Genomic DNA, 27,009 nt, shown 5'->3' with positions numbered 1-27,009 from the left:
GTGTGTCGGCTCATATCCACCACCTCTATGCCAATCCACAATTGTTGTAGCTCTTACAATAGTGGACGAAGATACACATCCATATTCCCCACTTTATATCGCCCTAGCACAATCAAGCTTAGCCATAGGTGCCCCTTCTTCGTAGTCAACCACGGGGGAATGTTGTAGTTGACGATGACAACGGGCCATACACTGTAAGATGTTGATCTTTGACCAAATGGATTTACGCCATCCATAGCCAGGCCTAAGCGCAAATTTCGAGCTTCCCTGGCAAAATCTGACCATGTTCCATCTATATGTTTCCACGCTACGCAATCTGCAGGAATTCGTAGCACACCATCCGAAGATTTATTCTCCTCATGCCATGATGCTAGGGCGGCCATGAACTTACATTCGAAGAAATGCTTGATGCGAGGAAGCAGAGGGAAATGTCGCAAAACCCTTTGTGGAATTTTTGTCCCGTGGAGATCTACTCGATATCTTTCGGAATCACATTTCAGACACTTCTCCATGTCTATGTATTCCCCTCTGAAAAGAATGCAGTCATTAGGACAAGCGTGGATAGAATTGTAATCCATCCCCAAGTTTTGCAAAATCTTTCTTGCTTCATCTCGGGAATCTGGCATCACATTGTCAGCTGGTAGTATGTGCTCTTTCAGCAATCTACACAACATAAAAATATGATACAGTCGTGTAAAAATCTATCAGATCATTATACATTTAGAGTTTTATTAAAGTAAACTAATTGTAATAGATCACCTGAAAAGCGCTGTGACGCTAGTGTCACTCCATCCAAACTTTGCCTGCATGTTGAGAAGAACCAGGAGTGCTTTCAATCTAGACATACGTGCTCCATTATACAATGGCGTATCGGCTTCACTTTTCATATCATCATAGATAAGCCTTTCTGAATCCATGATCGTCTCGATCATTTCATCAATCTCGGGCTCAAACATTGCCTCGTTGGGAATGTGATCTGCATGATCATCCCCCGAGCTATCAGAGGCTACATCTTGTGGCCTCATATATGCTGCTTGACCAAAGCGCCTGCGAACACGTCTATTGGGTTGCAAGATTGCTGCTTGTTGGCCAGCGTAAGAGTCCGACGAGTTATAATTGGCAACAACTCGATCTATAATAGATGGATCGAACTCGCCAAATTCGCGAAAGTGCTGCAAAGAAACACGTCTTGTCCGTCGCACAGCATGCTTGCATTGATTACAAGGACATAAGACCCTCGTTGAGAGATAGGTGTTTTGGTTGGACGGTCCCACATCCTCGTCGCTACTCATAATGAGGATAAAAAACTTATAACCTGGACAACAAATTTAATATTCTATTGGCATTCTTCGTCTTATCTCTCTCTCTCTCTCTCTCTCTCTCTCTCTCTCTCTCTCTCTCTCTCTCTCTCTCTCTCTCTCTCTCTCTCTCTCTCTCTCTTTACCTCACATTCTCTAGTCATGTCCAATCCCCGCACACCTCGGTCTAGAGGTGCACGGAGATCAGAACCACCGGGTTATAATCTCGTCTTTATTGGTCAATACCTATATTTTTGGGTACAAGAAATCTACACACCCACGTCTACATGATACTGCATGTAGTGGACAAAACCCCTTTGCCTCTTCTCTAGCTGTAGCACTTCACAGCATCTTAACATCTTTTCACAGTAGATCTTTTCACTGTTCGTCTAACTCTAAACCCTAAACCGTAAGTAATTCTTGCGTGGACTCGATCTAACATAAATAAGCGTAAATCTAAATAAACGTAAATCTAACTAAAAATAAAGCTAAATCTAATTTAACGTAAGTCTAATGACTAGAGGTTGTCTAGATGGTCATTGTGTCGGGGATGTAGTGACTCTTGCCGCCCTGAAGATCCACCTTCTTCCCTATCTTCTGAAGACATTTCACCAGTACTTTTGGATCGACGGAGCCCACCATGAGTGAAGGCAGCAATACCCTATATTCCATTGAGGGCTTTCTTTACCCGCTTCATGCAGGCATCGCAGTCTATGGAGACCTAAATCTAATCTAATATAACGTAAATCTAAATCTAGCTTAAATAAACGTAAATCTAGTTAAAAATAAACCTAAATCTAATTTAATGTAAGTCTACATATAACCTAATCTTTAACGTCTTTTAAGATAGTTTCCTACGACGTTATAACTCTCTTCTTCTTGTGTGTGTGCGCGTGTGTGGATGTGTGTGCCAATAAAAAGAGATAAATGGTATAACCTTTCTATCACCCATGCTAAGTATGATAGATTGATTATGCCATTTCGCTCTTGAATAATAGGTCTTGAGTTCAACTCCTCGTCGGCTAGATCTTTAGGTCTTTTAATTTTAATTAGTTTCCTACGACGTTAAATTAGTTTCTCTCTCTTTCTCTCTCAATGTGTGTGCGTTTTTTTGGATCGTATGCATGTTTTCTCTCTCTTTTCCTCTCTCAATGTGTGCGTTTTTTGTTTATGCATGTTCTCTCTCTCTTTTCCTCTCTCAATGCGTGCGTTTTTTGTTTATGCATGCTCTCTCTCTCTTTTTCTCTCTCAATGTGTGTGTGCATTCTTTGTTTATGTATGTGTGTGTGCGTTTTTGTTTTTGTTTGTACTCTCTCTCTCTCTCTCTCTCTCTCTCTCTCTCTCTCTCTCTCTCTCTCTCTCTCTCTCTCTCTCTCTCAAAAACACTATGTGTGTGTGTATGTGTGTGTGTGAGAGAGAGAGAGAGGGAGAGAGAAAGAGGGGAAGGGAACATGAGAATGAGGAGAGGGAAGGAGCATACCTGGCTCTCCTTCCTCTCCTCGTGTGTGTGTGTGTGTGTGTGTGTGGAGAAGAAAAAGAGAGAGAGAGAGAGAGAGAGAGAGAGAGAGAGAGGGAGAGCGTTACCTGTTCCTTGCTTGAGGGCGCCGAAAAACTCAGATCTGAGATCTGAGTTTTTGGGCGCCCTTGGTTATTTTTTTACCCCAGCCGGCGTCGCTATGAGCGTCGCTATAAGCGTCGCTATGAGCGTCGCAAATTTCTTTGTAAATTTGCGACGCTCATAGCGACGCCGGGAAAAAAAAATTTGAGCGTCGCTGTGTGAGCGTCGCTAATATGAAGAGCCTCTTGTAGTGAAGCTATGGGCAACCGCGCCTTGAAAGCCAAAGTTACTCAACAACTTCGTGCATATGGGATTTCCTTTCCTCTCCAAGAGGAGAGAGAGCTTGGGATGCCTCTTGATGAGACCCCCAAAAGAAGACTCTCTCCCACACGAGAGGAGGAATCCAAAGATCAAGAAAGTAATGAATCCTTGTGGCTCCACAAAGAAGACGGACTAAGCAATCACCAACTCCTCCCAAAAGGAAATGGTTAACCCATAGTCCTTCTCCTCGTCACTTCAAAAAGGAAGAGAGGAAACAAAGGAAGAAAAGGGCAAGAAAGAGGTCACCTTCATCTTCACCTTCCTCCTCTACCGATGAAATCTATGGCTATTCTCCTAGAGAAAACAAGAGGGAAGGACATCGCAAATATTACCCTGCATGGCGAAGGTCACAAAAGCTCAAGAAGCGCAAAGAGGGAGAAAAGAGTATCTCTTTTCTCACCTATGATGGCACCTTTGGTGCTACTAACAAAGTTGGCCTTCATCCAACAATTTGATGGGCCTTTGGAGACGAGGGCTTCACGGAGTCCTCCAAGCTATGCCATGTTACTATGCACTTCCAAAAATCGGCTCGTCAATGGTGGGCTAGCCTTTGTGGCAATAACGAATCCCCAAAGACATGGAAAACTCTACGAGTTTCCATCATGAAGCAATTCCTTGCAAGTGATGCAAAGGACAAAGTGCTTACCAAATGGCGAAGTTTAAAGCTTCTCTCTCATGAGTCTATCCACAAATATGTGGACAAGTTTCAATTTATATCTCAAGGCTACTATCTTTCAAAAGATAGACTTTGCCAAGCAAAAGCAACAATTCTGTGTGGGATTACCCAAAGAGATGGCTGAGATGTCAACTCTCAATGGCTTGGTTCTATCACTCAAGTAATCCACCACACCATGGTTGCTTTGCGCATCAATTTCCAACAAGGGGCTAGACGGATGTCAAGCCCATGGAAAATAAAAACAAAAGTGATGCCAAGAGGAAAACCAATGCCCAAAATTCTTACCAAGGCTATTCCAACAACAATAACAATCGATCCAAGGAGAAGGGAGTTTACAAAGGTAAATATAAACTCTCTCCTAAGAGCTAGAAGCTTTTATTAAGGACCACAAATGTTTTAAGTGTGGGGAGCAAGGCCATGGTTATTGTCCTTGCCCCAAGAAAATTGCCCGCAATGAGACTCCTAGAGCCTCTATGTTTGAAGCTCCAAAAGAGGATGCTCATTGCCAAGGATTTCTCCTTTTCTATGCTTGGGGAAAGATGCAAGAGCATGATACCTTTATTTTGTTTGACCCTAGTTCAACTCACAACTTCATATCCACGGAGTTGACCACTAAGCTAGGCATACAAGCCCACAAGATGGGAGATACATTGAAAGCCAATGGAACTATCAAGGGACAAGACGTCTCAGTTACTTCCTTAATTGAAAAATCAAGGCTTCATGTCCAAAGCTATGCGGACAAAAAGGATTTCTTCATGTCCCCTCTCAAACATGAGAATGTTAATCGTCGCTGGGCCACCATGGTTTAACTGCATGGCTTCCAACATGAATTTCCTTGAAAGGAGAATCTACTTCACCTACAGGCAAAGAACATGTACATAGATACTAATGAGTTGGGAAACACCATATCCTTGCAATAAAGGGAATCAAGAGGAATTAGAGTTGTCTAATTTCCTAAATGGATCTCAAGATGTTTTCATTGATGGAATCATTTTCTTGCACATTTCAAGCCTGTCCTTTTCTAGTTCCACGTATGGATATGCCATCCACCTCTGTTGTTGGGTTTGGTCGTTTTTGAGCTGTGTTTCATAGTCTTTTAGGAGGTCGTCTAAATGATCATTAACCTTCTCGATCAACACTGATCCTCCCGAACTAGCACTTTTTGGCTCACTTTCCGTTGATGGTTCTGTTTGAGGTTGAGATGCCTCCATAAGAGAAGATGCAACCCTTTCCTCATGCTGTATTATCTTCTCTTCCGCTTGGGTAAGCTTCTTAGCTAAGGATTTATTGCTCTCGTTCCCTATGTGCTTTCATCCTAACCTTTCTAGCTTTCTAGCTGTTTTGTTTACTCTTGATTTTTTGACTAGGTGCATCGGTCTTTGGCTCACCTATCTTTGGACTCGCGTACGTTTCCGTTTGCTCTATCTCTGGGTTCTCATCTTCTTTTTGAGCTTGCACTCTCGTAACCAATTGAACTGGTACGACGTTTTCATTTTCCGAGCTACTGGGTAACTAAACAATTTCTAAGACATTCATTGTGATGTTTCTGACTTGATTTGGGTTTTTTGGACAATCGAGGATCAAGTGAATGACACCACAGTCTACACAATAGGCATTCACTTGAGTGATCTCCTTTTGAGGACATTGTTTGACCAAGTGGTTGCCACAGCTTTTGTGACAATCTATCTCTGGTTGAGGAGCTTCTTCTTGCAATTCCTCTTGGCTGTAAATAGGCTCTGACCTAGCTAAGCCTCTATTAGCAATGAACCGCAATGTCCTTTTGTCCATCTTGTATCTTCTTTGTTCAGGTCAAACCGCAAGAGTGGAGGTTGTATCGGCCTCACCACTCCATGTGTTTCTCTCATCTTCTGTTGCTTCGAAGGGCAGTGCCCACTTTGGTTGTTATAATATAATGTAGCTGGTACTAGTTCTTTTTTATTAGATACTTCCATCATTGGTGTGTATCTCATGTCTATAGACATTCTAGCAGCTGGCAGTGGAGGTTGTTGTACTAAGACAAGCGGTGGCCTTGAAACTCCTACTGGTCCTGGTGCATTCTCCATAGTGTATCTAGGTGGAGTAGGTGCTACTGGATTAGGTTGTACATACCTGTCCTTAGCATATTCCATGCCATAGTAACACTCTTCTCTTGTATGGTTTTTCCATTTTCTCTCAACTTTGCACCATAGAGGTTCTTGGAGGTCAGATTCAACTAGATGAGACATTCTTTGAGCTAATCCTTCTATAACCTTCATTTGCTCACTAGATACCTTTGGATTTATTGTGGGTTGGGTTCTTGGTGAATCACTCCTCTGAGAAGATGTGTCACTTTGACTCTTAGTATCATATCTTCTCAAGGTTCTGCTCTAAATTGGATAGGAGTAAGTTATAAGGGGTGGTGATGGTACATATGGTCCTATTGTGGTCATAATTCCACCTCTATAAAAGTCATGTTCTATGGTTGCATTTGGGTACATCCATGGTCCATTAGGCAAATTCACTTGAGGAGGCATGTCTGCCATCTCTGTGATCATTTCATCTCTCGTTATCACTCTAGAAGGGAATCCAGGTGGCTCCCTTTCTGGAATTCTCATTTTTGGTGGAGGTATCCGTGGTCCTTCATTGACAAAATATCCACCTCTTTCTAGTGCATTGTGTGGGTTTGTGTCAGAATGTGGATAGATTGGCATTTCAACACTTCTAATGTGGCTTATCACACCTCTGGTCATATCTATACAAGGATTAATAGATTGGCTTTCCATCCTGATGACCTTAGATTTCTTAATGTCACGTCCACTCAATACTCTCAAGATAGTTCTTCACAAGCACCTTTGGCCCTTTGTCAGGTCCCTAAAAGTCAAGTCTGGGTGGTCTTCTGACCTTTGGATACTGGTTTTGGCTACCCTAAAAGTTTGGATTTAGGAAACCTGAAAATAACCAGCTTCCTATTGCTCTATTGCTCGCAAGCTCTCTAGGCTATACCTGACTCAATTTGGAGTTGGCTATCAAAAGTTAGAGCAGTTTTGGCAAACTGCACTTGAAACAACACTCCAAACAGTTTCATGATCAAGGATTTTTGCTTGTATCTTGACCAAATGTGACCCAAATTTGTTGGAACTTGGTCACTAGGCTTATGTTATAGTGCTTAACACTTCTAGAAGCTCATTCTGAGTTTTCACCTCCAAATTAGGGCTAGAGAAACATCATACACGTATAAAGTCTATGTGCTCAAAATTTGACAACATTTGGTATGTGAGCTCTCCTTGATGTCTCTACCCACTGCAAGTTTTAGTTTGTGAATTTGACCTTTATTTTGACACTTGAGACATTATATGCTTATGAAGTCTATTGTGGCACAATGAGGTGACTTATGTTCCACTGATTCCTTATCACTCAAGCAACTCTGAGTAAGTTTCAAAATTCAATTTGGATATTTTTTGAGCAAGTTAAGACCAATACAAGCCTAAATCTGTAGTTTTTTGTCTTTTGCTCTTTGCAAGCCCAAATGAGCTCCAAATTCAATGAAATTTTGGCCAGGGACTTCTTTTATCCTCTGCGACACTGAGGTATACTCAAATGTCTGATTTGACCCAAATCTGGCCTATGAGACTATATACGCGTATAAAGTCTTTTGGCTCAAAATCCACTTAGATTTCTACCCAAGGTACTCCTTGATGCATACAACAAGAATATGTGATTGCAGCAAATTTTGGATGTCAAAATTGCTCAAAATCACCTGTTTTTCACCTTTTCAGTCTTGTATCTGCAAAATTCTTTTTAAATGCAAAAGTATGTAGTTTAAATTTTGCAAGCAAGCTTAACACATCATTTCCCAACCCCCTATGTGGTCAAAAGTGAAATTTGACTTTCAGACCTAGCCTTGAGACTTTATACGCGTATAAAGTCTACGTGCTCAGATCTCGCCCAAATCTGGTCAGTAAGCTGCCTTGTGGTGCTTAACACCATGGTCTGCTCAGATCTAAATTTTGGTCTCTAAAAGTGCCCTGTAGACATCATACGCGTATGATGTCTAGCTGGTCAATCTGAAGTGAATTTTACTTCAAAGGTTCCTCACAACACTGGCAACTCACAACAAGTTTTAGAATTCAATTTGGCAATTTTTTGAGCAAGTTATGGCCAATACAAGAATTCACTTGCCTAGATGCGTCTTATGGCTTTGCAAGCCCAAAAGTGATCCAAATTTGATGAAATTTGGCCTATATTCTTCCTAAATGTTGTAGATCAGAAGGGTACACTCAGATGTAAGTTTTGACCTCAGATCTGGCCTCTAAGACTTCATATGCATATGATGTCTTTTGCTCAGATTTTAGTTTTGTTTCTACCAGAGGTGCCCCTTAGTGTGTACAACAAGAATATGTGCTCACAGCAAATTTTGGATGTCAAAATTGCACAAAATCACCAATTTTACAAGGAAATCCCCTGAAAGAGTACAATCCCCCAGTTTTCAATCTATAAGTCCAAATGACATGAGATTTGGTGTATGTGCTCAACACAACATGCAAAAGATGGGTATAATGTCAAAATTTAATTTTGGCTGCCAGAATCACCCTTTACACATCATACGCATATGATGTCTACTGATGACTTTTGAACACAAATCATTCACATGCATCCCCAAGTATCTACACTGGTTTTCAAGCACTTCTACCAATTTTCATGCAAAATTGTGCTCAAAATCACAAGTTTTCTTATCTTTTGTTTTAGACACTTTGTCTTTTGTCTTTTGGGTGTCAAGAGTTGGTCAAAACTCTAGTCTCAATCAATTTTTTAGGGTTGAACCCCCTTCTGAACACATTGGTGAAATCATATTTTTGAAATTTGGTCTCCAAATACCCCTTGAGACTTTATACGCGTATAAAGTTTAAGTTTACATAATTACAGCTTTTCTTCACAAAACCCTTGCACATGCTTTCTTATATGCTCAACATCAATCAGTTCTGCAAAAATGTCAACAGAACTCTTTTTATTGCATTTTTTCCTCTAAAGTAGACTTTTCAAAGATCATGAATGCAAACAAGCACTTTAGCAAATAATTTAGTGATGAATAGCTCGAGATTAAAATCAAATCACTTTCCTAAAGCTACTCCTATAAATCATATGGGGTTTTGCATCTATGAGTAGAAAAACGCTTCAATGCCACACACGGACTAGCAATTGCTTTTATCACCTCACAAACCACTCGACCACCACAACAACTACTCCAATCTACAAATCCTAACTAAATCTACCTAGTCGTAGATCCTCGGCAAGCCACACACTTCATGGCTATCTACTTGATCTTGGAATAAACTCTTTTGGATCCACTTAAGAAAATTCTTTCTTTAGCTGAAACTAAAGCAAGCAACCATCACACGAGTGTTAGTAGGAATACCTACCTAAGTCCTTGTATCCTTGGCAACGGTGCCAATGTTGCAGGAGCGAATCACACCACCTATAAAGTGCATGTAGCACAACCTAGATCAACATAATGTCAATCGAGGGCATAGATGACATGATAGGCACATATAGGAAATCTCTTTATCTTGTCAAGTTGAGACCATCCTACACATATAACACTCTGGAAGGCCAACTAAACCACAATCTAGGATCTCACTGCTCTCAACTACACCACCTACCCACATACACACAAACGGAAGGAAACTCACTAAATCATGCCAGAATCGTCCAGACTCAAGGAACACCATCCCCTCACTAGGATACACCTGCCCCTAAGCCTCTACACCCAAAATCCTCGCTCTAGACCCATCTACAAAAAATGCGTATAAAGATAGAGCCAAATTCTAAAAGTGCACAAAAATGAAATCTATGAGTACCTATACGTAGCTTATGTCGCCACGATTCTAATGACTACTTGCACACAGAAAACATGCATTGTTTGATATACTTATAGCCGCAAATAGCTCGTAGATGCGTGAGCGTGTTCGATCCATTCCACGAGGAATGCTTGGCGTTGTTGCGTAGCTCTTGTCGAGGCTACATCAATGGTGCAGTCAGATCTACAATGTGATGAACATGCAGAGAGTAGCACCAAGATGAAGCTCACGCTCTCGCTCTTCCTCTCTCACACACTGTTGACGGCAGCTTAAAACTTAGTTTATGATAAAAGTTCTTTTTACAAAATGACCTAGGTATCTTATATACTAAGGTCACCTTAGGTTAAACCTAAAATAGAGTTTGAGGGGTCAAATGGCTTTGTATTTACAATCTAGAAATGCCATTGCACCCCATCTTTTGCAACTAGACTACCTACTTATTACAAATGATGTTTCTAACCATAATCCACAACATTTCATAACTCTCAGAAAATAAGGCTTTGTTGACTTATGTCGGAGCTAAGACAAATGGTTGTGATAGTGTGTATCATTGACAAGGGGATATGCTCAAGCATGTAAGTGTGAGTACGGTTTCCCTTTCAGTGAAGAACATGGTTTTGTAGTTGGGGGCAATATGGGTGGTGTAATGTATGAAGCGTGACCCACCGGATTTCTCCCAAGCCGTAATACATTGACGTTATAGAAAAGCTTCATTCACTTGCGAGTCAATTGAGGCATCATGTAGCAAGTGTAATGCATCCCATCTCCCAAACCACTTCTTTATGTCTTGCATCCATCTCGTGCTCAAGATCTTGCTTTTATGCGTCTTTTGAACTTTTTTGCTTGCTTCCCATGCAATTGTAGGAAGTCGATGTGAGGGGTTTTGATGCATCTTTATCATGTATTCCACACCCCTTTCCATGTCCATAACCTCAATTGGAAGAGATCCCGAGTCAAGAAGTAGGAGCATATATGGTGTTTGTGTCTTAACTTGGAGAAAGCTTGTAAGCAAACGCTTTTGGAAATTCTCTAACTCTTTCCAAGTAGACTTTGAGATGCTCTCACCCCACACTTCAACTCCATAAAGAAGAACCGGTGTCACCAATGTGTCAAAAAGGTACTTCTTAAGAACCCAATACTTGATGTTTCCCGTATTAACACATTTTCTCAAATGCATAGTATACTCTCTTTCCTGCTTCCAAATGATGCATAGCACATTCATGCCACTTTTGATAGGCTGGAACTTCAAGACCAAGGTACTTAAAGCTCTCAACAACTTCAAGTTTCTCATTGTTGTACACAATGCATGGCTTCTTCTTATGGTTGGTTTTTACAAGCATAACCTTTGTTTTGGATTCATTCACAACAATCAACCCATCATGCAAGAAAAAGTTCTCAGGCACAACCATAAGATTTTTTGCATCTTCTAAAGTGTGTGCTAGAAGCACTATATCATCTGCATACAACAAAAGCATGGTTACTCCATTGCATATAAAGACCTCTTCAATGCCTTCTTCTTGCATAAAGTCAAGTATCATTTTTTTCTATTCATGGATGCATAGACGAAAGAGAGTTGGTGACAACGGACATCCTTGTTTAACCCCAACAATGCTTGCAATTTTTTTTGAAATTCCTCTTCCCATGTGCAATTGACACATCACCTTCTCATAGATTTGAGAAACCACAAGCATAAACTCACTTGGCACATAGATTTCTTCTATCCTTCTCCACAAATTGTTACGTGCAATCATATCAAAGGCTTTCTTAAAGTCCACATAACAACAATACCATCGCTTGCCTTTCAACCGACTTTCCTCCGTGAGAACACAAAGAGTGACAAGATGATCAGTGGTGCTATGGTGTCAACAAAAACCCGCTTTTCCTTTTGCATGCTTATCATTTGCTTGAGAGAGAGAGAGAGAGAGAGAGAGAGAGAGAGAGAGAGAGAGAGAAGAGGAGAGAGAAAGAAATTGAAGGCTTGAGAGAGAAAAAGAGATAGAGAAATTAGGAGAGAAAGAGGGGCAGGGGAAGAGAGAGAGAGAGAGAGAGAGAGAGGGTGAAAGTGGTTGGGAGGGAGATAGAGATAGAAAGATAAAAGAGAGAGAAATGAGGGTAAGAGATAGAGAGAGCGAAGGGGAAGTGAGATAGAGAGAGAAATGAAAATGAAGTATGTGTGTGTGAGAGAGAGAAAGAGTAATAGAGTGTGAGAGAGAAAGAGTAATAGAGGGACATGGCTAGAGATAAGGAGCTCCCAAGAGAGGGAGGGAGGTAGAGATAGAAAAGAGGGGGAGAGATATGGAGAGAAAATGGGGAGGGAGATACAAAAAGCGAGATGGGGGAAGAGCTTTGATTGAGAAATAGGTGCAAATAGAAGAGAGATACAGAGAGAGAATGGTGGGAGATTATAGAGATAAATACAACAGGGAAAAGTGAGAAAGAGAAAAAAGGGATGGATGAAGAGAGAGAGAGAGAGAGAGAGAGAGAGAGAGAGAGAGAGAGAGAGAGAGAGAGAGAGAGAGATTGAAATGGGGAGAGGGAGGGTAAGTGGGTGGGAGGGAGGGAGATAAGGAGGGGAAAGTAGGTAGGGGAAGAAAGATAGGTAGGGATAGAAAGACATATATGTAAGATAGGTAGGGTAGATAGATAGATATGTAGAGAGGAGGTATTAATACTAATTGGGCCTTTAACCAACATACCTTTTTTTCAGATATGTTTGATAAAAGAGTAACATAGAGGGAGCTTCATATTTTGTATTTGAGTGTTCGATTGCCTATACATAGATATCAAGCTCGCTCCTTTACATTTGCTGAGCAATGGCTTCATTTTCATCGTGCAAGGTGAGTTTGTTTTTGAATAATGTTTACTGTGTCCCTATGTTGCTTGATTGCCCACAAGATTTTCCATGGTGAATCGTGGGGGTACGGGATTTGTGGTAACAACGAGATGTTTTATATCATTTCCACTTCGAATGTCGACCTCGAGACTGAGGTGAAAGATGGTGTGATAGTAAGTCAGCAATTTCAAGTCGTATTAGATTCAATCTTGTCTACAAAGTTTTTGTTGGTCACAAACAAGAGCGTGGATATGTCCTCGCGATCAAATGTGGCAATACTGGAGTTATTTGATAGTTCCATTGAGGAACAAGAAGGTTTTGTTGTTGGGAATTCAACAAAAAAAAATCAAGATTCTTTTTCTGTTTGTCAGTAAGCAAAGCAAGACGGTTTGAGAGAAGAAGAAAACATAAACATAAAAAAAATCTTTGTGTTCAGACTAGGTGGAAAAAACACAGAGTACACTGGAGTACATTGCATTAAATAGCCACAAGTACCCCAAGTTGAGCTGAATGATTTCTAGATGTTCAATTAAGAAGCGCGTTGATGAAGTTCCGTAGGTGTACAATGGGGATTGCATTTATGAGCTGGACATTGTGTCAGATGGTGTCCCAAAAATTTTAGGGATGGATCAAAAGTATGATGGCCATTGTTGGGTTAAGCCTGTTCATTATAGAATGAGATATCCAGATTTAATAAAGAGAAGTAAATGTGGCGGACACCTCATCTGTAAAAATAGCTCGTGTTCAATCAATCCAATGAACAAGCAGCCAAATGAGACTTCAATTGGAAAATTGCTAACATCAATTGCATCAGTTGGTATGTTGAGCTCTAAAAATGGAACACTTTGTTGCTTCCACTGTGGTAAGAGTCCAATTCTTCTTCAAGAGTGTTCCTGCACTGTCTATTGCTTGCTCGATGAATACAACTGGACTAAATTTTTTATCCACATTGGAAGGCATAATCACCCCATTGCAAAGGAAGTTTTGCAATTGGGAATTCAAAAGACAAGAGTACTTGTGTCTTGTGTGGTGTCAGAAACACCAGTGGGGCTGGACCTAGGCATTTGCAAGTGAATCTTTCAAAACACATGGTAATGGGGACGGTGGTTTGAGAAAAAGGGGAGCAGCTAAATAGCAATGAGCTCCTCTCTATACTGGAGGAGATGCGGCCATTGATCCATACACAGAGGTATATATTTACTTTCTTGGCTATGAAACAATTTCACTTCCTCCTCGTGGCTGACCTACATGTTTGTTATATAAAACTCAAATTCAAACATTGGATGAGAGAAGCAACTACTACATAGATTGGTGTTGACGCAGAGTCCCAATTGGTTTGGCTGAAAAAAAATTACGGCTACATGTTTTTTCACGGTATGCTTTTTCCAAGGCAATCCATTAATCATAACAAAGGATGTCATGTGTTCAAAATGTTGACCAATGGCCTAGGATCTGGTGTCAATCTTGTGAATAGAATGCAACAAGATGAAAGTGGAGACTTGCAAAAAAGATGGGTTTGCTTCAATCATGTGTGTAGAGTAATGAGCTGGACAACAATGGCATCACATGTCTATGATCCTGCGTAAGTCCTACTGATATAGCATCTTTCTTCTTCTGTGTTCGTTTGTAGCATTAATTAATCAATAAACTTTACAAAATTCAAGAAATGCAGACAATTGCCATTTGCAAGATGAAGGAAGAAGACATGCAAGTACAGATCATGTTTTGGAAAATGATGAATTTGGTGCTGTTGGAAAGAGGACATTGTCCAGCTGCTTTTAGAGGATTCATGGTAGATGAAGCTAGGGCAAATAGGAAAGCTATTCAAATTGTATTTAAATGGAGGATCTGGAAATATTATGGAAGGAAGAGAGTGCTCATGCTTCTTTCATTGGGAGCAAAGCTTGCACATTCACACCATGCAATACGTGCATAAAAATTTCCAGGATGAGCACAAGCGTATGCGTGAACTATGGTTCTGTGCAAGGAGAGAGGAGGAGGCAACAAGCTTGTACATGACTATTTGAGCTTGGTGGGCTTCTGGAAAAGTGTCCATCGATTGTAACTTGTCGCAAATGGATTGTTGGTTCAATTGGTGGAACATATAGTACCCTTGCTAGAGAAAGCGCTCGTTGGGATAAAACATTGCAAGGCACTTTTGAGTCGAGTTCTATATTGCTTCAATGCAATCTTTTGTGCTGTAGAAAGTGGATAATCTATCATACATTTTGACCAAAACAAAGCATGCAAGTTGACTTGCTGGCGAGGGAAACAAAGAAATGTTGAGCTTGTACGATGCATGTGTTTTTGATCTGTTGAAACTTTGCTGCAACATGTAAAGATGCTTGCTTTTGTCGAGGGTAGATATCACGGAGTAGGACCTTTCAACCAAAAAACTTGGTCATCAAGCACAACAAGTCCGAGCACCGGGTCCAACTGCTATTGCTAGAGAGATTGAGGATGGGCTAGGAGGTACACCACTCTATCAGAAACCGGCAATGGGGGAGATAATATTACAGTAGCCAGAAAGCAAAAACGTAGTGCGACAGTAAACTATGAGGAGGAGAATGCATTGCATTGACCTGAATATCTCACACAAAATATCCCACAAAATTGTAGAGGACTCCAAGAAACATCCAAAGGGGCAAGTCATGTAGTCGAACAACATGAGGTTGAACTTGTGGTTGAGGAGACAGATATTCATAAGACAATGTGGGAAACACCGTTTTATACCAAAGGGAACTAGGGTTCAATGTAAGGGGTGGTTAGGATCTAGAGTTAACAAAGGGAAAAATTAAATAAAGAACACGGGTGCATGTGAAATTGCACCATCCTTCTGGGGTATTTGTACATGGGACTGGTCAAGGCAACGGTTCAAAGGCACAATTCATGTGGTTTTGCAATGATAGTGTGGATCACACATGGAGGATCTGTAACACAATCACTCAATGTTCTGCAAAAGTCCTTAGTACTTGGCCATTGGAAAAGGGAACAAACATGAATGCTTCAAAGTTGTTGGAATTGGAGTCATGAGGCTTCACAGTAAAGAAGATTGCAATAAAGGCACAGATTGTTTAGCACACTGTCATGAAGGCAGGCATGCATGAACAATTCATGGTGGAGAAATCTTCTTTACAAGTTCGAGGAGAGAGGTATGAAGTTCATGTTTCTAGTAGCCCGATGTGTACATGTGGAGACTTTGCAGAATGAGTGGCACAAAGCAAACCATATAGTATGGCCTACAAGCATATTTACTACATCTTCCTTCGCTATTTTGGCTTGGATTTCAGCCACAATATGTTTATCCATCAGAGCAAGCTGACAAATGATGATCTGCTACGTGTGTTCAGTTGCAATCATATTACATAAAAAATAATTTTAATTAAATTATTTCAATGGGATTCTCTGGTGCACATACAAATTTGTATGGCTGTAACTATTGATTTAAAATTGTAATTCTTTTTGTGGGAATTCATGATTTGAGATGATGTCTTCTGTTCTGATGTTCATTTGTTGTGTGCCTATCATATTTTTTGGTTTGTGGATGTTAGATGTTGAATAGAAATTGTTCTTCTGGCAAATAAAATCTCTTGGAGGAAGCTTTTTCTAGATTTTTGCTCAATTGACCAATTCCAAAAAAAGGCTCGCTTTGCTCCAAAATCAATTTTTGGAGCGAGCTTTTTGGAAAGAGCTTTTTTGCTTAATCCCTCAATCAATCTCTCTCTCTCTCTCTCTCTCTCTCTCTCTCTATATATATATATATATATATATATATATATATATATATATATATATCTCCCTATCTCTCTGTCTCTCTCTCTCTTTGTCTGTCCCTCCCCCCTTACTCTCTATCTATCTATTTCTCTCCCTTCCACCTCTCTCTCTCTCTCTCTCTAAATAGATCATTAATAAGCTAGTGTTTAGATCAAGCAAAATTGTCAAAAGGACATGCTAGTGTTCAATGTCAAAGATTTCTTTCAAGGCAATGGGACATAAGAAGAGATATAGGATGCTCAAAGCTAGTTACAAAGAGTACAACAATTGTTGTCAAATTTAACCATGCCAAGCAAGGTCCTTTTGTTGAAACAAGGGCATCAATATATAGATACTTTCAAGGTGATGAGAAAAACAAGTAGGAATTAGAAAATTAGTAATGGATTTGTGAAGATGATGCACCGTCAACAAGCTCCATGTGTTGAAAGCTGGAGTGAAGCCCACGGATGTTAGTGACCGGCAATATATATGTGTAGATAAATATATATATCTTCCTCTCTCCCCCTTATCTCTCTCTCTCTCTCTCTCTCTCTCTCTCTCTCTCTCTCTCTCTCTCTCTCTCTCTCTCTCTCTCTCTCTCTCTCTCTCTCTCTCTCTCTCTCTCTCTCTCTCTCTTTGGAGCTTGGCAAACGACCAAAGAGACTGATCCATTCACTACATTGTTGTATATGGCCATGTTACCCAAATGCAATGACGAGACTTACAATTGATGTATCGCAAACTTCATCATGATACAGAGGCAGACAACAAATCTATAAATATATTAAAAAGAGAGGAGTACCCATCCACGTGGATGCAAATGCTTGCATTCATAGATGGATTCCAATGTAGCATGTTTGCTACCTCAACATCAAACCAAGGTTGCCAACACAAAACATGCAAAGATCGCTTTCCTTAAACAATGGGTGCGGACGTAGCTTGGTAGTCAGCATGGGTGGTGTTGCTGGCTTGGATATTATCCCCATTCTTGTGGCCACTTATATGTCTTGCATCTTGAGGACAATCACCCGCATCCAGAGGAAAACCTTAGGGGAAAACCTACAACCCAAAAATACTCATGTGCAGCCATTCAAGGCGTTTCGCAACCCATGAAGCATCTCGTCTACCTTCTTCTTTATATAGACTCATCTTTATCCTTCTTTTCTTCCCTTCAAGCGATTGCAAGAGTTCTATGGCTGCTCCCCTTCGATGGAGGAGAGAGAGAGAGAGAGAGAGAGAGAGAGAGAGTATAGAAGCAACATGACAATTAGAAAAAGTGTATATTAGGGCCCATGTCATCTCTTCCCTTTTTGGGTGCAACAGTGATGAGGCTTCATCAGCATTTTCAAAGGAGACACTCCATGTTTCAATCTTATGTTCTGTGATATTTTATGATGAGAAGTCACAACATCACGGATCACCCCCAGAATGGTAGGGCTTTTTTTGCACAGAGATGCAAGGAGCAGCCGTGACACATTATCTCCACATTTTGATGGGAAATTATCTACTATCATGCATCCATATTCCCTTCTCCTATTTTGGGCAACGTTGCAAAGCAGGGCATCACATATTGCATCCTAAAGTTGCAAAGCACCTTCTGCAAGTGCACCCATACCTTGACATGGGCAGAAACTGATCGATCTCCCATGTCCCAATTGATCTTCTACTTGCAGCTCTGACCTTGCTTGCCATGGGAGTTGTTGGTAGTTTGGTCACATAATTTTTTTCTAAGAGGATTTCCATCGATTGAAGTTGGTTCTCATCTCTCTAACTATGATTCTCCTTGCAATAGTCAACCTTGCTTTGTTTCTTGTAGCCACTAATTGCAACAAGATCTCTAGCTAGAAGTGCAAGTTTTTCCTAGGTAACTTTCATAATAGGATGAAAGGAATCTCTCGTGAGAGGAGGTAGGGTCATACACTGATCTCTAGCTAGAAGTGCAAGTTTTTCCTAGATAACTTTTATAATAGGATGAAAGGAATCTCTCTCTCTCTCTCTCTCTCTCTCTCTCTCTCTCTCTCTCTCTCTCTCTCTCTCTCTCTCTCTCTCTCTCTCTCTCTCTCTCTCTCTCTCTCTCTAAGCTTGATGACAATGCAATGAATGCATGGATGATGGAAAAATAAAGTAAAAAATAATGCAAGAAATGTGGGCCATTTTCCATGCAATGCTTTAACAAAATTTTACATGTAAAGGGTTCCCAACATCTAATTTATAGTAGCTTTGTATGCTATATATTATACATCCACCTCTTTTTGGAACTCCCATATCCAACAAGTAACCCAAAGGAATACATTAATACGCATCATGTTCTTTTGCATGAAAGTTTTTTTGACTTGATGAGCATATAAGTGGGGAGCCAACCCCAATGTGAGCTCCACTTTACTATTTAGGATACGCTCTTTGGAAACCTTCTTCAGATCTGTATCCAATGTCATTTTAAGCTTATATGAGGGTCCCTTGGGCTTACCTTGCTTTTGGTCCTTGGGTGCCTCCTCCGTAACCACTTTGGGAGAGGGCTTAGGAGCAGGCCCTTCCTCTTTCTTGATACTCGATCTTGTTGGCCTTTTTTATTTTCCAGCATCCCTTTTCCGCTTCTCGTCCACCATATCTTCATTGGCTTGAGCTTTAGCAATATATGAAGATATTGAAAGAGAATCTACTGGATCGCTCCACCCAATAGTTTCTCGAATTGAATTCCCTACCTATCGTAGCTTCCCATAAGTTACCTTACCTGCTTCCGATGTCTTTAAAGCATACATCCACAGTGGCCCTTTTCACCTGTACCTTCATCATCTCCCTTACCACAAACCTGTAGCCCATATGAAGTTGCTTCTACAAGAGAAACATTATGTTGTATTTCTTCCACTAGCTTCTTCATGTCACCCCTACCAAAGTTTAAGCGAAGCATCTCTCCTATTGCCCTGAGATGAATCTACGTGTCTTTCCAGAAAACCACATTCTTATTGTAAGCTTCATCGAACTCATCACACTCCTTCACATACCTATGGTCTTCACTATCATACCACATGCATTGATTATCCCAACATTTGCGTGGTGGTTGTTGTTTAGGCTCTGAAGTAGACCCCTTTGTAGCTAATCCTTCCAGTTTAACAGGCTTTAAATTAAAACTTAGCTCTTTTATACCTTTCATCAATTAAGAACTGGCTCCTCCACCTTGGGTATTGCAGAGGATGGTTTCTCCTTAGTTTCTTCTTCCACAACATCCATGACATCTGCCACAATCATCTTATCAACTCTCTTCTACCGTTTCACTATCATGTTTATCGCTTCAGTGACTATCTTCCAATTAGACGTTAATCCCAATTCACCTGTTGGATCCTCCCGCAATTGTACCAAACCTTTCTGAAGCCGTTGATCAACATTTTGAATAAAGAATTCCACCTTTTTATCCTTCATCAAATGCTGCTCCGCTGTAGATAACTGGTCAAATTTCTTTTCAAATTCTTGTAACGGCTCCGTGCAGACAAGTCCTTATTCTTTTTTTGCACCCACTTCACGAAGCTTTGTCTGGTCACCCTCTGAGAATCTTCAAGGAAATACTCCTCCTCTTGAACTCCTGCCAATCCGGCATGTGAATCGTCTGAAGGTCTTTAATCCTGGCCCTCAATTCAGGTACCACTATCAAATGAAACCCATCTATTGCATTTTGGTTATCAATTCCATTATCTTCCATAGATTGCTCGTAGAGGTTATAGAATTTTGAAATATCTTGACCTTCAAAGCGCTGCAATTTATCTGTAACCGTCTGTCGAGCTTTATGAATCCGCTCTTGCAAATTATACTACTATTGGGTAGCCTGCTGTTGTTGCATGTATGCTGCAACTTGTTGCATCATCTGCTGCATGACTGCCTCCTGCGGTGTAGACATATCCGTCAGTCTAAGTCTCCCACCCTGGCTCGTTTCGCATCGGGTTCACCAAATGTCGAGGGATATGTGTTTGAAATGTGAGCCGGGTTAGCACCAGGCTGCTAGCTATGGGAGAAGAGTGAAAGAAAAGATGCACCACACCGCACAATTGTGAAGGTGGTGCTATTAACACCACCGTTAACTTAGTTAATTGCAAATTAAGGAGTTTAAGCTCCCGTTTACAAAATCTAGGCCAAATTATTTTATCTACACTGATTCAAAATGTCCGTTGGTGATCAGTGTTGATGAACGTAAGGCTAATCATAATGAATTGGCTGCAAAAACAATTCCTTGTGTTCACAAATTAGCCTCTTTCTGCTTATATTCTTGATCAAGAATGGCTTCCTCTCCGGAAGAGAGATAAAGAGTCCCACTTTGCTTAGCTTTAACCTCTTTGCTTTCTTCCTTCAGCTCCTTGATCCCCTCTTTCCCCACTCCTTGCTTGGTTTTGTCCGGGAGTGTGTGTGTGAGAGAGAGAGCGGCTTTGCTTCTTTGAAAGTAAGCGAGAGAACGAGAGAGCCTCCTTTAGCCTCAAAGAAAGAGCTCCCTTCTTCCTTTTCTTCTTTACCTCCTCTCCCTTGCCTTGCTGAGAGAGAGAGAGAGAGAGAGAGAGAGAGAGAGAGAGAGAGAGAGAGAGAGACCTTCTTCTGTTGTTACTGCTCTTTTCTTCGCTACACAATGCCCGTCTTTCTCCTCCTTGCCCTAGTTTTTACCTACCCTCTATTTTTAGGCTCATTTTCATTTTGTTGTCACACCGTCGTGATAAGGCGCAAGAAGCCCCCTCAGTGACATGGCAACCCCGAATGAATCGATTGACGACCTGCACCAAATCAGACCTAAACGGTGTTGAAATTGGCACCATGGCAAGCTGGATATACTTTTCTTTTTCCTCGTGCTCAGTCGAGCTACCTTCCAGCTTGTGCAAACCTCCTCCTTCCTCCCTCGCTGCATGAGTTGCCTGCTCACGCTTTTTTTCTTTTCCTCTTTTTCTCCCTTCACACTCACTTAACCCTTTTCTTATTTGCTATGGTCGGCCATACTACTCTTGGCTTTTGGGTGGCCCTTTGGGCCCTTGGGCACCACATTCGGTATACATACCGGGCAAAGCATTGCCTAGTACAACATTTCATAGGCATTCCCTTCGTACTCGGTGAAAATAGCCTAGATCTCCTTGCCGCAGTCGTGTTGGGAATTCCGGCAATCATTGCATTCCAAGAGATGACTTTTGGACACAGAGCTCATCATTAACTTTTTGTGCTTTTGACTGTGCCAAGGCATAGCTCATTTTCTCTAACCCTTGATTTGACAATATCATCGTGAAATCAAATGCCCATATAAGCATCTCGTATAATGCCACATGCCTTTAAGATGCAGGTATAGGTGATTCCATTCGTCGGAAGGCATTCCCTTCGCATTCGGTTAGAACTTCACTGAGATTTTTTGCCACACCTTACCAACATCTGGCAGCCCCTAAATGAAAATATCGTCTCAAATTTCATTGCTCATATCAGTGTCTTGAATAATGCCAAAAATTCATCCAGCTCAGTAGTGCCAGCAATTGACACCGGCCTCAAGCCGTATTATCTCATCAACCCGGACTCTATCTAATAAGCCATAAATTCTTGTAGACTTATCAAGCTGCATATAATGCATATAAACCCTGCTGAGGCTTCAGAATTCCTAAATGGCACACCGATCGAGGTGACCGACCTAGCACGGAACTGGCCCCCGGTGAATCTTCAACGCTAATATCTTGGCAACTAGAACTCCGATCGATGATATGAAAAGACATACGTACTCCACAAAGTGAGCACTTTAGGCCCATGCATTCATTTCATTTCTATCCCCTCAACTATAGCTTCCGAATCTGGTACGGATATGCAAGTGACCGAAACTTCAAACTGCTATAACTTCTTCACCGTAGCTCCAATTGACAAGCTGTAAAGACACACCGGTAGAGCACTTCAAGCACTGCAATTCTAGATCATAAAATCCCATCAACAATCACATCTAGCACACTCCTTTTTTGCATCATCAAGGCATTTGTTGGCCCTTTAAAACCGCATCTTGCATACATAAAGCTTAAAACTAGCTTGTTATCAAGCAATGATCACTGATAAATAATCAAGTAGACTTCAATCAAGCACAATGTGCATCCTTCTGGTGGTTTTCTCATTGTGAAAGCGGAGCTGCACAACACCGAGCATAAACATGTAGATCAAGAAATACTCATCATAGGAAGAAGAGGAGACGAAGAAGTCAGTACCTACCTTCCATTTCCAATTTTTTCTAGAGAAAAGCTCCTCATGGGAAGTGCATATTTCTACTCTTTGTTTCCATAAGCTTGTGATGATGTTGGAATGTAGAATGTTTGACATAATTTTGAGTCCATCAAACAACCACATATCTTTGCATCCTTTGACGTTTTGGTAGCATGTATGAAGTTGGAGATAAAAATAGATGATTGGAAAGAGAAGTGAAGTTGGCGGCCATAAAAATAGATGATGGAAAAGATTCTTTCTTGCTTTATCATGCATTAAATTAGTTTTACAACGTGGATATAACCAAGGTGCTTTGTCAGATGTTTCTTGGTTTTGTATCAGCTCAAAAAGTATTGCTCAGAGTTTGAGATTCCTCCTGCTTGATAAAGGCCTTATCATTGTCTATAGCCTTGGTCTTGTGAAGCAAATTGTGATTCCACCATTGGTATGTGGAGTGCTTGGTTGATGAGGTCATCTACTATCTAGACCTTGACAGTTTCACCTTCTTTATCTATCAGAGTGGCTTTACCATTATACTAGATTGAGCTCGTGTGCTCTCTTGAAGTCAGTTCCCCGTGGCGAAAGCCAAAAGACTATATCTAGCTGTAGGCATCTGGATCCTTCAATGACCTCTCTCTATTGGTGCAAGGTCCATAATTCTCTAGGGAAGATTGTCATCTTTACTTTGGTTCCATCATCCGCTTGCAACTTTCCAATGAATACATTTTTTGGGATTTGGCTAATTCCTCCTCTGAGATGTGTGCCTTTTCATTCGACGACATAATGACGACTTTTTAGGGAGCTACTTTCCACTTTTTTTGAGCTATTATTTGATGCATCTAATATCAAAAACCCAATTGATTAGCTCCTAAAATTTTTCAAAAAGTTAGAAAGTTGAAAAAATGCAAACCTGACCATAAAATGAAAACTGAGCATAACTTGATCAAAACAAGTCCAAATTTGACCAAACTTCACTGGTGCATCTAGGACAACTATAGGAACTAGGTCATCTGGTTACATGTCATATTAGAGTTAGAGGTACATGGATTGCAATCCATGTTGCAACATGTTTTTGACTTCTAAAGACACTATCTGATTAAGCATGATATGTGGATGCTATGGTCCATTATTTTTTGAATTTGGATCATTGGTCAATTCTTGGAAATTTTCCGTAGACTTAGAGAATTTTGGCACTTTGGCTAGGGTTTTGAAATCCAAATGGCTTAATACTTTAAGTTCATGCTTTATTGATGGTAAGGTTCCATCTTGGAAAAGTGAATAAGGTACATGGATCATGATCCATGTTTGATAGCATTTTGGGGTGAAACTTGGTACACATGTTCCTATAGCTTATCCTACACTGGTGAAATCTTTTTAGATTCGGATAAGTTTTGTCTAAGTTTACCCAATTTCTCAATTTATGACCCAATTTGGTCTGACTTTGCTATTTTTATACCATCTTTGATCTCTCCTTGTGCTTGTACTAGTTGAAATTTTGCCAATGTGATGATTGAGAGTTGAAGTGCAGTCCCAATCCTATCTATCTGTTCTGTTGCACAATTGTTTGGGTTTATTTGGACCTTCTAGGCCTACTGGAAAGTTTGGCCCATTTTGCAAGCATCTTTTGCAAAAAGTTTGGTACAATGAGCTTAACATCTCTTTCAATACATTAACTTTGCCATATTTACAAACTTTGGCACGTGCACTCTAAAATTGTTAAACGTTGACACATTACCCACTTCATGCATCCAAACACTAGAATTTTGACACACAATCTCATAATTGACTTGTACCATCAATTTGCACCTTTTTTCTGGCAAAGTTTCTTGGGTAGTCGTAGTAGACAGAAACTCAAGATGTAGCTCTAGGTCAATAGTCTCTCTCTCTCTCTCTCTCTCTCTCTCTCTCTCTCTCTCTCTCTCTCTCTCTCTCTCTCTCTCTCTCTCTCTCTCTCTCTCTCTCTCTCTCTCTCTCTCTCTCTCTCTTTGTGGTGACTAAATGAAAATAGGGTGTACTTTTCCCACTTTTGCCTATATGTGTCTGCTTACCCTGAGTACCAAGTGTATACTCACGTTATGTCCCCACATTTTGCCTGGCATACCACTCATGGCTCAGAAAGCTCATCATTTGGATGCTCAATCATTAATTGCTCTTGATTTTGTGATTTTGATATGTCATAAGTTGGCCCAAATTTTGACATGTACCAAATCCTTCCAAACTTGACATGCTCGAAGCTCTTGCTTTGTAAATTTGGTGTTTTCTCTTCGTTATTAATTACGTAGTTGAAGTATTCCATCATCTCCATGCTTATATAATCGTCCTGCTATTAGCACAAGTGAGAATGTTTGCCCAATTACTAATGGCTGTTGTTCAATTTTGTAGAGAACCAATGGTGAGCAATGGTATTATATGTTCACCCCACCTCGGTACCATCTCTATATTGAAAATATACGAATCAGGCATATCATTGTCACCCCAAGAGGTGCTTCTCTATGAGTCAATCGAGACAAATGGTCCACCCTCTGATGTGTAGTCCCCTTTTTGACTACTATTGTGAAATTAAACTCTAGCAATATAATAACCCATTGAACAATCCTTCTTCTATTGCATGGTTTGTTCACTAAGTAAGATAGCACTTGATGGTCAATGAAAAACCATAATTTGTTTGCAAGAAGGTAAAATTTTTGATGGCATAGACCATTCCCAATCCTTCTCTTTTTGTGGTGGTATAATTTCTTTCCACATTATTGAGATGTCTACTAGAGTAACAGATGGAAAAAACCATATTTTTCTCTCCAACTTTGGTGTTAAAATGCATCCGATTGCATATGCCAATGCATCTACATTAACATGAAAGATCTTCTCCCAATTAAGAGCCTTCAAAGTTGGAACCAAAATCAGTCTTTGATTCAATTGTTGAAACACTTTTTTGCACTCTTTAGTTCATTGAAACTTTGTGATGAGAGCATAGAGAGGTTTTGCAATGACTACATACATATAGATAAAGCTTCGGGGTGAAAGCATGAAGGACCTACTTTGCTTCTACCTGGTTGGTACTTCTACATATGTCCACACTTTGGAGGGAAACTTTTTTTCCATCTGTGTTAAAGAATGGTAGGAAGGAAATTTGTATGATTTAAACTTTCCGTGAAAGAAAACGTGGGTGGGGCAATAAGTAATGCGAGTGGTGTTTTGAAACCGTGCCAAAAGTCCCATCACAGTACCATGCGTTTGTGAGTGGCGCAGTTGCTCAACACATTTTATAGCTTCCACCTTGCTCTCTTACTACAACGCCTTCTGCAAACCACTACAGTTGCAGGTAACAAAATCCCCGACTACTCACAATCAGGAAGATGAGGACACCAGCGAGGAAATCAGCACAGACAAAGCGTCACCGGACAATGGGAAGAAGAAGAACAGGACAATGGATGCAAAATCCCCTCGGAACATCGACACCCCAAATACGAGGGCTAGCAAGGGGGCCTCCTTTGTGGAGAGGGAGAAACTTGTTTGTTGGACGGGAAGCGACTCACACACCCATGAAGTGCATGCAAACACTACCTAGATCAACATAATGTCAATCGAGGACACAGATGACACGATAGGCACACGGAGGAAATCTCTTAAGCTTGTCAGGCTTAGACCATCCTACACATACAACACTCTGGAAGGCCAACTAAACCACAATCAAGAACCTCACTGCTCTCAACTACACCACCTAGACACATACACACATACTAAAGGTAACTCGCCTAATCATGCCATATTCATACGAAAATTAAGGAACACCATCCCCTCACTAGGATACACCTGTCCCTAAGCTTCTACACTCAAAACCCTCGCTCTAAACCCATCTGCGGAAAACGCGTAGGATGACAGAGCCAAAATTTGAAAGTGCTCGAAACTGAAATTTATGAGTACCTATGCGTAGCTTATGTCACCACGATTCTATAGACTACTAGCATGCAGACAACAGACATTGTTTGATACACTTACGGCCACAAATAGCTCGTAGATGCGTCAGTGTGTGCGCTTCGTCTCACGTGGAATGCTTGGCGTTGTCACGTAGCTCTCCTCGAGCCTATAGCAATGGTGCAGTCGAATCTCCAATGTGTTGAGCAAGTAGGGCGTAGCAAGAGGATGAAGCTCACACTCACTCTCTTTCTCTCTCACACACAGTAGACGGCAGTGCTAAGTTTGATTATGATAAAAGTCTTCTTTACAAAATGACCTAGGTACCTTATATACTAAGGCTACCTTAGGTTTAACCAAAAATGGGGTTGAAAGGGTCAAATGGCTTTGTATTTACAATCTGGAAGTGCCATTGCACCCCGGATTCTGAAACTAGAATAACTACTCATGACAAATGACGTTTATAGCCATAATCCGCAACATTTCATAACTCGCAAAAGATAAGACTTTGGTACGAAACTTGAGTTATGTTGTGTTGTTGACCCAGCGGTCAACATTCCCCCCTTCTGCGTTCATGTCGTCCCCGACATGACCTGATTGTCGATGGCGATGTGGTCTTTGCTGTCGTTTTGTTG

Source organism: Adiantum capillus-veneris, chromosome 20 (genome assembly GCF_014529385.1).
Source record: "Adiantum capillus-veneris isolate H3 chromosome 20, ASM1452938v2, whole genome shotgun sequence".
NCBI classification, from domain to species: domain Eukaryota; kingdom Viridiplantae; phylum Streptophyta; class Polypodiopsida; order Polypodiales; family Pteridaceae; genus Adiantum; species Adiantum capillus-veneris.
The sequence above is the reverse complement of the archived record's forward strand: the minus strand, read 5'-3'. Positions refer to the sequence as shown.